General features: G+C 43.4%; 1 protein-coding gene across 1 annotated transcript in view; it reads right to left on the minus strand.

The window, feature by feature from the left end:
• The window catches only part of SEMA6D (semaphorin 6D), a 51,159-nt gene extending 41,577 nt beyond the window's left edge, over positions 1-9,582 (minus strand). The window contains exon 1 of the mRNA XM_025038954.1: positions 9,197-9,582. The gene's annotated coding sequence lies outside the window, so the exon portion shown is untranslated. The remainder of the gene's footprint in view (positions 1-9,196) is intronic.
• Positions 9,583-11,446: the final 1,864 nt, after the last annotated feature.

Genomic DNA, 11,446 nt, shown 5'->3' on the forward strand with positions numbered 1-11,446 from the left:
GTGGGGGGGGTACCATTTTAGCTTTGAGCAGATTTTATTACTCTCTCTATTCTTTCATGAGCAAGCCAGGAAGCCTTCAGCTCATAACCATTCTCCCTCTGCTGTAGGCAAAGAGTTTCTGATCTATTACCTAGTGGCCTGCCAACACTAGCCTTGAAGTCTAGCGCCTTGCCTAGATGGGAATCTACACTCTGACTGCACTAGAGCATCATTTCTCAAAGTATGGTTAAGGGACAAAACGGGGCATAAGTCACTTGAGGCGTATGTTAAAAATGCAGACTCCTGGGCTCCATTCCAGACCCACAGGTGCTGGGGCCCTGGGAATTTGAATTTTAACCCCATGCGATTTTGATTAATTCTAAAGTTTGAGGATTACTGGTAGATATCAAAGATGTGAGTGATGGTAAGGATGGTCTATGAGTGTGCCAGAATTTCCATGGTGTTATTCAGGTTTTCATCAGCCCAGGGGCCAACCAGCATAGAACACATGCTGATCATTTACATTCGTCCTTCGACACAACCAACAGTGGCAGTCAGATTTCTGCCATCATGAACCTGAAACAGCTGATATCTGGGTCAAGGATATACAACTAGACGTCAAGGTCTGGGGTAAATCTCCAGGCCACTGGACTTCTGCCAAATTCCCCTTTCTAATCTGGCTGAATTTGTGACAAGGGTAGTGAGTGGGGATGGAGGGTAGCTGGCTGTGAAACTGGCTTCAAGCTTTATGTACTGGTTAAAGAAATAGGACAAAATCACAGGTGAAAAGATGGCATAGTTATAAGGGGTAAATGCATGGACTCTGGAGCCAGACTGCATTTACTTATAGTTAACAGACACTGACATATTTGTAGCACTCGCTACCTGCCAGGCACTATTCTAAGTGCTGTTCAAATATTAATTCATTTATGTCTCACAACAAACCTACCATGTGGTTACTACCATCATCATCCAACTTTTATGTGGGGGAGCTGAGGCTCAGAGATGTTATGTAATTTGCTCAAGATCACACAGTTTATTAGTCATGCAGCCAGGACTCACACCTTGAAAATCGGGCTCCAGAGTTCATGTTCTTAAGCCCCCTATCATAATGCTTCTCGTGGATCCAAGACCCCTGGTCCCACTACTCATTAGTTGTTTGACCCTGGGAAAATTACTTAACTTCCCGTCCCTCAGTTTCCCCCCTGTGTAAAATGAGGATATTATTAATAATAGTATCTACCTCATAGAATGCTGATCAAATAATTTAATATATGCACTTAAAAGAATAGTAAGTATTCAATAAATGCTAGTTCTTAGCTATGAGTCCTATGCTCTCGGGGGTAACATGATAATTAAATTAGATATTTAAAGTGCTAGGCACAGTGCCATGGCACAAAGTAAGCACACCGTAAGTGCTAGCTGTTATTATTAGTCCAGTTGAGCCAGGCCAGTTTATTTTAGGTCCTGTCTGGAAGGCAACTGTGCTCTACGCAGGGGCAGGCAGCACTCTCTTCACTTTAAGGAGTAACTGGGTGGGAGCCAGACTGCTTACCAGACTCAGCATGCTCTCTGCTTTAAGTCAGTGGAATGTTCCTGAAAAGTTCCTGATACTGAATTTGTATGTGCGTAATCCTTTTCTCCCACTGACCTATTTTATTATTTCTGATTGATCTTTCATTGGCAGTGATTTTTCAGATTTAAGAGTCTTCTCTTAGACTGTCTGTCATATAACTATTAACTTGTAAAAGACTTAAATATATCAAGGAAAACCGAACTCCTGGAGCAATTCTTCACAAAGCAATTGGCTTAATCATTCCCTAATGTAAACATTTTCATTTTATTTTTCCTTTATTATGTGTTCTAATAAGCATGCTAACACTACACGGAACTTCCAGTCTTTCTTCCCATGAAGCTTACTTATCATTTCCACTAAATTGTGGGTTGATTACAATTCATGTTAGCTCAAGGGGTTAATGATGGCTTGGAAACCCTCATACCCAAACAACTCAGCTTGAAGTAGGGATGAGCATGGTTGAGGGGATGAAGAAGACGAGGGAGCTGGTAAGGTATGATCTTGGGGAGCAACTGATAGGGGTTGGGTTTATCCTGAAAGCTGAGACACAGATAGGGGTGCTGAACCCGAGGGATACTCAAGGTTGAGATTTTCAAAAAGGAAGCAGTAGTAACTTCCAAAGTCCTTAACTGCTATTTTTTTGCTCTGTTAGGAAAAGGCAGTCAACAGCTCCAATCTCATTATTTACAGTTTGCCAGCCACCATAGGCTCTAACTGCAATGTAATAAAAAGTTAACTCAATTAATACATTTACTGAAATATTTGCTGCATGTCAACTATGTGTCACTCACTCTGCTAACTTACAGAGGGGGACAGGCAATCTATCCTCTTGGGGCCAGCAGTTTAGTTAGCACCTCGAGTCCAACTCATATTATTGTCACAGTTTCAACATGTTTCTATTCTCTTCTATTTCCTATCTCCGCATTCCCTTTTCCCACCACCAAATATCTCCGTAAATTATGCAATTTGTTCTTTATTATAGATTCTATATCTAGAGTCTTATCAAGTTTTTTTGTTTTTTTTTTTAAGATTAAGCTGATGAGGCAGCAACCTTTTAGTTTGTTTCTGCTTAACAACACTGTGGGAAGAAACCATCTTGATGGGTAATTTGAGGCAAATCGTGCCATCCCTTCCAACGTTCATGTGTGACACTGAACCAGTTGGCAGTTGCCATGGCGGTTTTAGTTGTTTTCACAGAACGATCTACTAAATCGTCACAAAATGGATCTCATTCATTCTGATGGCTTAAGCAGCGGAGTCATCTGCTGAATAGCTAAGTACAGTAGACCAGAGACGGTGAATAAGTATTTGTGAATTGCACGGCAAACTGCCTCTTCACACCTGAAATGCAAGTCTGTCCTAGGTTAGCACTCAGATTTGGACAACTGATCTAGATCCCCACCCCCACCCCACCCCAGGGCCTTTGCCTAAGCTGTTCTCTATGCCTGAAATGCCCTCCCTCTCACCACCTCCCTCACTGTCCACCTGTCCAAATCCTACCTAGTTCAAGGACCAGCTCAAATATCAGTGGCTCCACAAAACCTTCTCTGACCACCCTCGCCAGAAATAACCTCTCACTCCTCTCAGGTTCCATAGGTCTGTGTGTATGTTTTCTGGCACTTAAAACACTCGCCATTTTATTTTGGCTATGTGTTTACCTCGTCTTTTCTACACCACTCGGCAAGACCCTTGAGCTCTGGAACCGTGTCATGTTCCTCTTTGAAACCTCTCCCCACCCTGACACCTACTTGTACCGAGCAGACACTTGGTAGTAGTTAGCTGGATGAACAAACGGTTACCCCAGCAATGACAAAAACAGAAACAACTGCCACATTCTTTATTCCTTCTTCTTCGGCCTCTCCTCCTCCTTCTTCTGTAGCTTTTAAAAATATATTTACTTAACCTACCAATTATCCAAACAAGGACTTACTGATAAATGTAGACAACTCTGAGGACCAATAAAGCTTCCAGAGAGTCTTAGAATGACAAGTGAGGTCCAGGCCAAAGTAGACTCTAGGGGGGTCTGAGTCCCTGGTCTGTTGACAGCTGGCTCCAGGGGAATGGAAGTGTTATTTTCTTAAAGAGCTTCATCTGCTTTGGTTCATATGTGCCAGTTCCTTGGCTGAGTAGAAACTCCAGACTTTATTTTTAAATACAGACTCCAATAATAGGCTAAGTAATTGCAGATCTTCCTAAGGCCTTATTATACATGTACCAATATACTGGACTTTTAAAAACCCATATTTCCTTCCCATAAATATATGTGGAAAACCTTAAATTTCAGCATCATATGTAGTGGCAATGTATATATATTTTTTCTCCTTCCCATGGGAATTTTGAATAAAAAGAACAACAAAAAAAAATGCTGATGCATGGGTGACAATTTCTCAACAATGTGTCTGATGACTCACAGAGGTAAAAGGATTCTTCCACAACCATAACCAACAAAAACGTGTATTACAATATAATACACAGTCAAACTTCAGTAATACACTTGCCCTCTTGGTGCCACTAATGCTCAAATGGCTAGATGTAGCTCTCACTGTCTTTGCTAATGGGGCCCATAAATACTCCTGGGAAATGGGACAAGGATACATAATGGATCTCCACCCGCCACGATCAAGGAAATGAATGTCGATCACACCCTGATGCAGAAGCACTTTTTTGTAGCGAGTGATAAATATTGCCATTTGTCCTATGCCACCGTAATTTTGGACAGGAAAGTCTAACATGGAGAAAAATGACAGGAGAAGATAACAGTTTTAGGCCACCTGAAAAGAAGAGCGTGCCATAATTATTTGGCCAACAGGAATAAAAATGAAAGAAGAGTACAACAATATGATTTAGTTCAGAGAAAGATTGAGATTTAAGAGCATACCCATTCTGTACATATTATTTCATTCAGTATGAAAATCTCCTTCTTACTCTTACTGAAAAACAAATGTCAAAAATATCAGGGACTCAGAAAATTAAAGAATGATCCAGGTTTCAGGAAACAATTTAGAGCAGTGATGAAAACCATGGGCTGGGAGGTCAGGCAGACAAAGTTTAAATACTGACTAAACACTTCCCTGCTGTGTGACCTTAGGAAAATGACTTCACTTCTCAGGTGTCTGAATTTCTATTTTGTTAAAGCACTGATGATAATAGAACCTACCTGGTTCTGTTTGCTGTTTGGAGGTTACGTGATATAATGGAGATAAAATCTGACTATGGTGCCTAGAATATAGTAAGCAGACCAACGAGTGGTAGGTATTGCGGTTACTGCTGTTTTCTTTCTCTTCTTCATCATCATGATCATCAGCAGCATCACCATATTGAAGAGGGCCAAAGTTTTGGCATCCTGAAGCTGCCTTTCGGGATACTGATTTTAAGCTGTTTATTAAGAAACAAAAGACTCAGAACCTTTGATCCTCCTTTCTTTCCCGCTTAAAAGACTCAGACAGAAAAACCTGCTTCAGGAAGGGAATTATAGGATGTTTGCCTTAGCCTAATTTGGATTAAGTATGGTAAATAGGAAGGCTTCAGACAGGGGCCTGTTGGCTAGATACCCCCTGTGTCTCACTTTCTGAGTTGCCTAGCAAGAATTTGCCTGCCACATGTGTTCTGCTCTTCCTCAACTACCTGTAACCCATTCTCATTTCTGAAATCTAAGACCCAGTTGCCCTCTTTTCTCCTTTGCCCCAAGTTTCATATATACCTGATGTTGCTTCACTGTCTTTGGAATTTTCATGCATTCGTGAATTCTCCATGTGCAGGTATTAAAATCAGATTTTCTCCTATTACTCTGTCTTAGTTTGATTATTATCCCAGCTAGAAAAACTTAGAGGGTGGAAGAAAAAATACTCATTTTTTTTTTTATCCTTCACAATATTATCCTAGCTGTTTTGTGGCTGATTTCATTAATAAATATTAGGGAAGGAATCAAGAAGACTATCTCCCACCAGAACATGAAGCACATCAAACTCTCCTTCTTGTATCCAATCCCAAAAGAAGTACTTCTAATTATAATTCTTTTAAAGCTTGGCAACATACCCGAACAAATTCATGTCATTCTTGCTTTAATAAGCAATAACTACTCTAGTAGATTTCACTTAATAAAAACAAACAAATAAACAAGAAAAACAATGATAATGTAGTGGGTACTATTAGACATGGACCCCATAATTAAGACATATCACATGTTCTTTGTGAAAAGGGATGAAGCAGTAACCTATTCAGTTCGCCAAAGAACTAGACAAAGTCTTTTCCGTTTTCAGTCATTTGGGATCACAAGCTAAAGGCTACTTCATTTCTTTCTTCCTTTTTTCAAATAGAGTAAATTCTGAAGGTCTAGGATGAGTGGTGTCTGAACAACTCCTTCTAATTCTGTATTTCTGGTGGTTTAATCTTATCGAGCTTAAAGAGGCTTTCCTATGGGTCGTGTAAGGTTGGAGCAAGTCCCCTCTTAAGTGGAACACACCATTGCAAGACAGCAGGGCCTTTTTTGCAGGTGTGCCTCCAGAACTGGATGCAGGGCCTGGCACAGGTTGCCAAACAACAGAAACTTCCCGTTCTGGGTGTTAACTTTAGTTACCGCAGCCAGACAATGCTGCCAGTGGTGTGGAAGAAAAAATTGCTGTAGCCAGCTGTGCTGTTCACAGTCGGATGGATTCTGTGTAGCTCCAAATGGTGATGGAGCCAGCAGCCTGTTGTAGCCAAGGACAGGATGATGGATGATCTACATACTGTGTCCAAGTAGAGAGCATGGCAGAAGTTCACTTCAGGGTTGTTAAAATGCTAATCTCGGTGAGTTAACAAAAGCTTAACAGAAAAGAGAAGTTTGAAAAATAAGTACACCTCATGTGGTATCTATGTGGACCACTGATTTGATCACTCTTGGTTACATCAACAGTTGCTTTTCAAAGTAAGAACATTTTCTAGTTTTCCTGTTGGGACAAATGGAAGCAGCTTCAATTATCAGCTGCACTGCCACTGTTGTCAAGGGCTAAAAGAAGAAAAGTCAGCCAGACAACAGTCACTTCAACTATAAAGGATTATGATATGCTTAATATAGTTATATGATTTTTATTCTCTCCATGCGTCACTGGAATAAATCAAAACACACTTTTTTCCCCCCAACTGGAAGTTGGCAGCAGTTCACAAAATGAGCGACAATCTAAGATACTGGCTTTGGTAGATTGTAACACTATGTCTCCATTCACATGAGCCATCACCCAAAGTGAGATCTCTGGCTCTAATGACACTTTCGATACGTGAATTACACTAATAGTACATTGAATTATTAGTGTTAAAGTCAGAAAAGCTGTAAAAGATGGCAGAAAGACTAGACCACTATAAATATTGGGTATGAATAATCTTGATTTAAAAATCTCTTGGATAAAATAATATGCTTCCCCAAAACAGGGTGCATATTTACATTCTTGTTTAGTGATATGTTTTGCTATACTTTATTTTTCATTCTTACTTAAATTGGACATACAGAAAAATGTCTGCCTCACCTGGTGTTGGAACATTGGCTAGCATAGCTCTTTGCAAACAATAATACTCAGTAAATACTGAGTGGTTGGCATATCCCAAGTGCTTCTTGCTTCCTCTAGAAATGAATCTAAAATGTGCCGGTTTAAAGTCTATTAGTTGAAATAAAGGGTAATATTTTATCCTGCAATATGCTAAGGAAGGAGTTCACCTCCTCTAGTTACACCAATAATGGTTAAGCATTCAGCCAGGCTCTGAACTATGCATAAAATGCATCAGAAAGGTAAAAAATGACCCTATTTCGGATGTATTTTTCACTCCTCGTATCTTAGTGAAATTCACACACAAGAACAATGACTAAGCTAATTACCAAGGTTCATTATGATGGAGCAGTAAAAAGTGAAGAACTTCTCCAGTTTCAGTAAGTCCTTAACAATTATGGGCATCTTTGTGAATCAAAGCTCTGATTTCTGCTTGTCTGCCTATGTGCCCTTCAAGCAACAGAAACCACCACACACAAATCGGGGGCCCACTTACCCCGAGCACAGTTAGTGGACAGATCCTTCCTGTGCAGCGAGCAGCCAGTGAACTGAAGTCCACAGAATTTCTAAGTTGCCCTCACACTAAGGACTAATAGGTTTACGTCACAGCCATCTTTCAAATCTATCAAACCAGGAGAGACGTGACCAGATGGTGCTATTAGAGAGTAAAAAAAAAAAAAAAAAAAAAAAAGGAAGAGGGCAGAATGCCCACAAATCTAAATCAAACTCAAGTTAACCAGCTGTTTGGTGATGGGAAAGTCACAGTATTGTCACAGTATTCCTAGCGCTCTCCTGCATCACAGAAACGTTCCCCCCAAAAAGGTTATCTGTGTAGCTTCCTCAGTAGAAACAAAGACAGGTAGCAATATTCGACAGGAGCCAATAGGAAATAGTTGCTGGTTGTTAATCTAACTAAATGTGCCAATGGAAGAAAATGGTCTGCTAAACAACGTATTTTGGAAATATTAGGGTTATATATTTAACTGTCTGAGAGCACATTCTAGAGACCTAAATCAAAGCACAGACACTAACTATAAAAAACAAAACTCAGCTATGACAGAGCTATAGTTTATTTACCTTCAGATGTTTAAGTTCATGGTAATATAGGCCCAAATCTCAGAGCTTATCTGGTAACTTCTATTTATCTAAGGCAGGGTAAATGTTTGTTTAATATTTGCCAGCCTGACAGAATATGGTTGCCACTTATTACGTTAAACATGACTACACACAACTTAATTTCCTGAGTTAGATACCTAAGTGAGTTAAGGGTTTTTTTAACAATACGAATAAACCAGCATCAAAACCTATTGTTTAAATCATCATAAGGATAGTAAAATCCTCACCTTGAGCTGTCTGAGATGACTTTTCAATTCTACCAAGAAGAAACATTGAAAAAATTCTCTAAACAAGTATTTCTCCTACTCTGAGGGGCAGAGACCAATTCAATTTAGAAAAATGATAAACCTTTCCTAGGACTTCAGCCTTGAAATAAACAAAAGAATACATTTTGTAGCCCCAAATATCAAGAAGATACTGTAGACTTAAAATTATTAGCAGCCAGAAGTTCTTGAGAAAATTGCCCTAGACGCTTTTTCACAAGAAACCATAAAGTCTACCACTATTTTTAAGGGGAAAGTAGTCCCCCATAGAGATAGACATAAGTCCAATTACTGTTTACAAAGTCTATATATCTACAATAATGATCTACTGTCCCTTCTGTGTGACAATCACCCAGCTGAGAGCAATGAGGAATTGAGATGCTGGAACTTGCCTGACTGGTCACTTCAGAACAGGGAGCACTCTCCTGACCGCCTCTAATGCTGTAATTAATACCGCTACTTTATTCCGCACTGGCTCCATGACATTTAGCTTTTCACAAGTTCAGGATTCAAACAATCACCTGGCAGCACTGGTCCCAAGAGTCGATTTAGCAGAAAAATTTTCAAACCCAGTTCTCATCCACACCTTCAAGTCCTTTATGACCTTTTATTTCAATCCAAATGTTAGACACGATAGAGGAAGCTTTAAACCCTTCCAAATCTCCCCAAGGCGGCTGCTGTATCAGTTTCTGCAGACCAGGAACAAACATCACTGTCAAGACTGGAAATAAAAGTTTCCCTACCTTCCTCCTCACCATCCCCCTGCTAGCGGCTGCCGTCGCGAGCGGCAGTTCCCTCCCGGCTGCAGGACGCTTCTTGCCGCCAGAAAAGGGGCTCATGCAAAATTGACTCTTCCTTATTTGTTTCCATCCATAATTGATGGGTAGATGAGAACGTAACACATCTCAGCGCCGGGTTCTTGCCGCCTGGCGGAGACCCTGTCCAAGACGCTTCCGTAAATCATTTCCAGCCGGAGAACAAAGCACGGAAAGTTGCAGGGGAGAGTGGCCGGGAGGAGAAACCCGGGCGCCGGGTGGGATGTGGGGTGGGCGGCGGGCAGCTCCCGGCCCAGAGCCCGCCCCGCGGCGCGCTCCGCCAGCAGGGGGTGAAGGAGGGTAAGGCAGTGGCCACTCTCCGGGCAGGAGACCGTCTGGAGCCTAGAGGTTAGGGGTGGGCGAGTCCCCCGATCCCCAACCAGGCGCTCCACCCGGGCGGTCCAACCCAGGAGAGCTCTGACAGGTAGCCAGCGTCCGCGGTGAGCTGCAGGGGTCTCTGCGGCTGCGCTACGCCCCTTCTCCAGGCGCGGGCGAGGGTTCGCCCGTCCGCTCCCAGCGGAGCCCGGCGCTGCCCGACCCCGGCGGTCCCAGCGTCGGCTCCGGGGCCCGCAGGCGGAGGAGGGCGGCCGAACGCGCAGCCGGCTCCTTTGGCCTTGGCTCTGCTCTGTTGTTGGCTGGAGACGCCGTGCGCGTCACCGAAGGGGACTGGGTTGCCCCTGATAACGTATGGGGGAGCGCGGAGCTGGCGCTGCCTAGTAAGAAACTTTCACTTGCCCCCTTCTTCCGTTATTTTTTCCCCAAAGGGTTGCACAATGCAGGGGGGGCTCCAAGTCCACATGCCCCTCCTCCCCAACCCCCGGCTCTGCCTGTTTTGACCGGTCCGCCAAACCTCTCCAGCCCTCTGCGCGTCTCTTGCACCGCAGGCGGAGAAAGCTGGTTAGAAAAGAAATCAACTCTCCAGTGACAACGCATACACACGCGCGCGCACACACGCACACGCACACGCGCGCACACACACACACACACACACACGGGCTTTGATTCAGGCTCTGAAGATTTGGGTCCCTTCCCCACCAGGCGCTCAGAGCATTAGCAAGTCTTTACGAGAGGGTCTTCTTACCTCATGGGGGAAGGCTGGTGAAACAAAAACAAAAACAACACAAAAAGCTTGTCACGTTGAAGGAAAAATGAAAATAAACAAAAATGAAAGATACACATATATATCCCTCTGTCTCAGGTCTTGGCTTCCTCGCTATAATCTCGAAACTCCAGTCCTTGCAGCAGTGTCAGCAGCAGCCACAGCAGCAGGACTAAGCGGGAGCAAAACAAATCGAGGCACGGCAAATGGTGTAATTCGATCCATCTCCAAGTCAATCCATCAGGCGAGTCGGAGCCTCGTTCCCTCCCCGACTCCGCAGCTCGCGGCCCGGGGCCCACCCCCAGGCGCGGACAGCAGGAGGCGCGGGTGGCCCGGTGCGCTCACCCTCTCCCGAGCCCGGCGGCCAGCGCCGCCTGGAGGCCCCAAGCCCGGCGCCGCAGCCCCGCTGACCCTTCCGTGGCCTCTGCCTCCCTCCTCTCCGGCGCTCTGCTGCGCACCCTCCCTCTCCCCGCCTCTGAAGAGCTGCTCCTTCCAGCAACTCCCAGCACCTCGGCCATCTAGCTCGCGGTGGCTGCTGCATGCAGCCTGCGAAGCCGCCTTTTCGCTTTCCTCCTTCTTTTCCTTTTTCTCGCTCCCTCACTTATTTCAGAGCTTTTCTCCAGACATCCAGAGGACAAATCACTGCAGCCCAGAGAAGCTGCAGGCACTGTTGCTCCGTAAAGTTCTGCCTTAGTCTCCTAATTCTACATTTATTTTTAAGCACATCCTCACAAACCAGCCCCCATATTACCTTCTTCGCCCCGCCCCCCCATCCAATTTCTTTTTGTAACTACTAAGCAAAACAGCTGGGAAGAAGCAATCAAACATTGCTTTATCTTTATAAAATACAGAAATTGCCTACTAAAAATCCCATTTCTACTTTGAATGAAAGCCATTCAGTACAGTATAATTTTGCAGGCTAATGAGCCGGTTTTACAGGCAAGTGTTTCGTGTAATTTGTTGTGGGAGAAATGAAAATGTCCTTGAAGTGACATCATTTAAAATTGACTGTCACAAAGGAAAGGAAAAAAAAGGTCATATATTCCAAAACAAGAGGATTTGAATCCAAATTTGAATCC

Source organism: Pteropus alecto, unplaced genomic scaffold, assembly GCF_000325575.1.
Source record: "Pteropus alecto unplaced genomic scaffold, ASM32557v1 scaffold86, whole genome shotgun sequence".
Taxonomy (NCBI): Eukaryota; Metazoa; Chordata; class Mammalia; order Chiroptera; family Pteropodidae; genus Pteropus; species Pteropus alecto.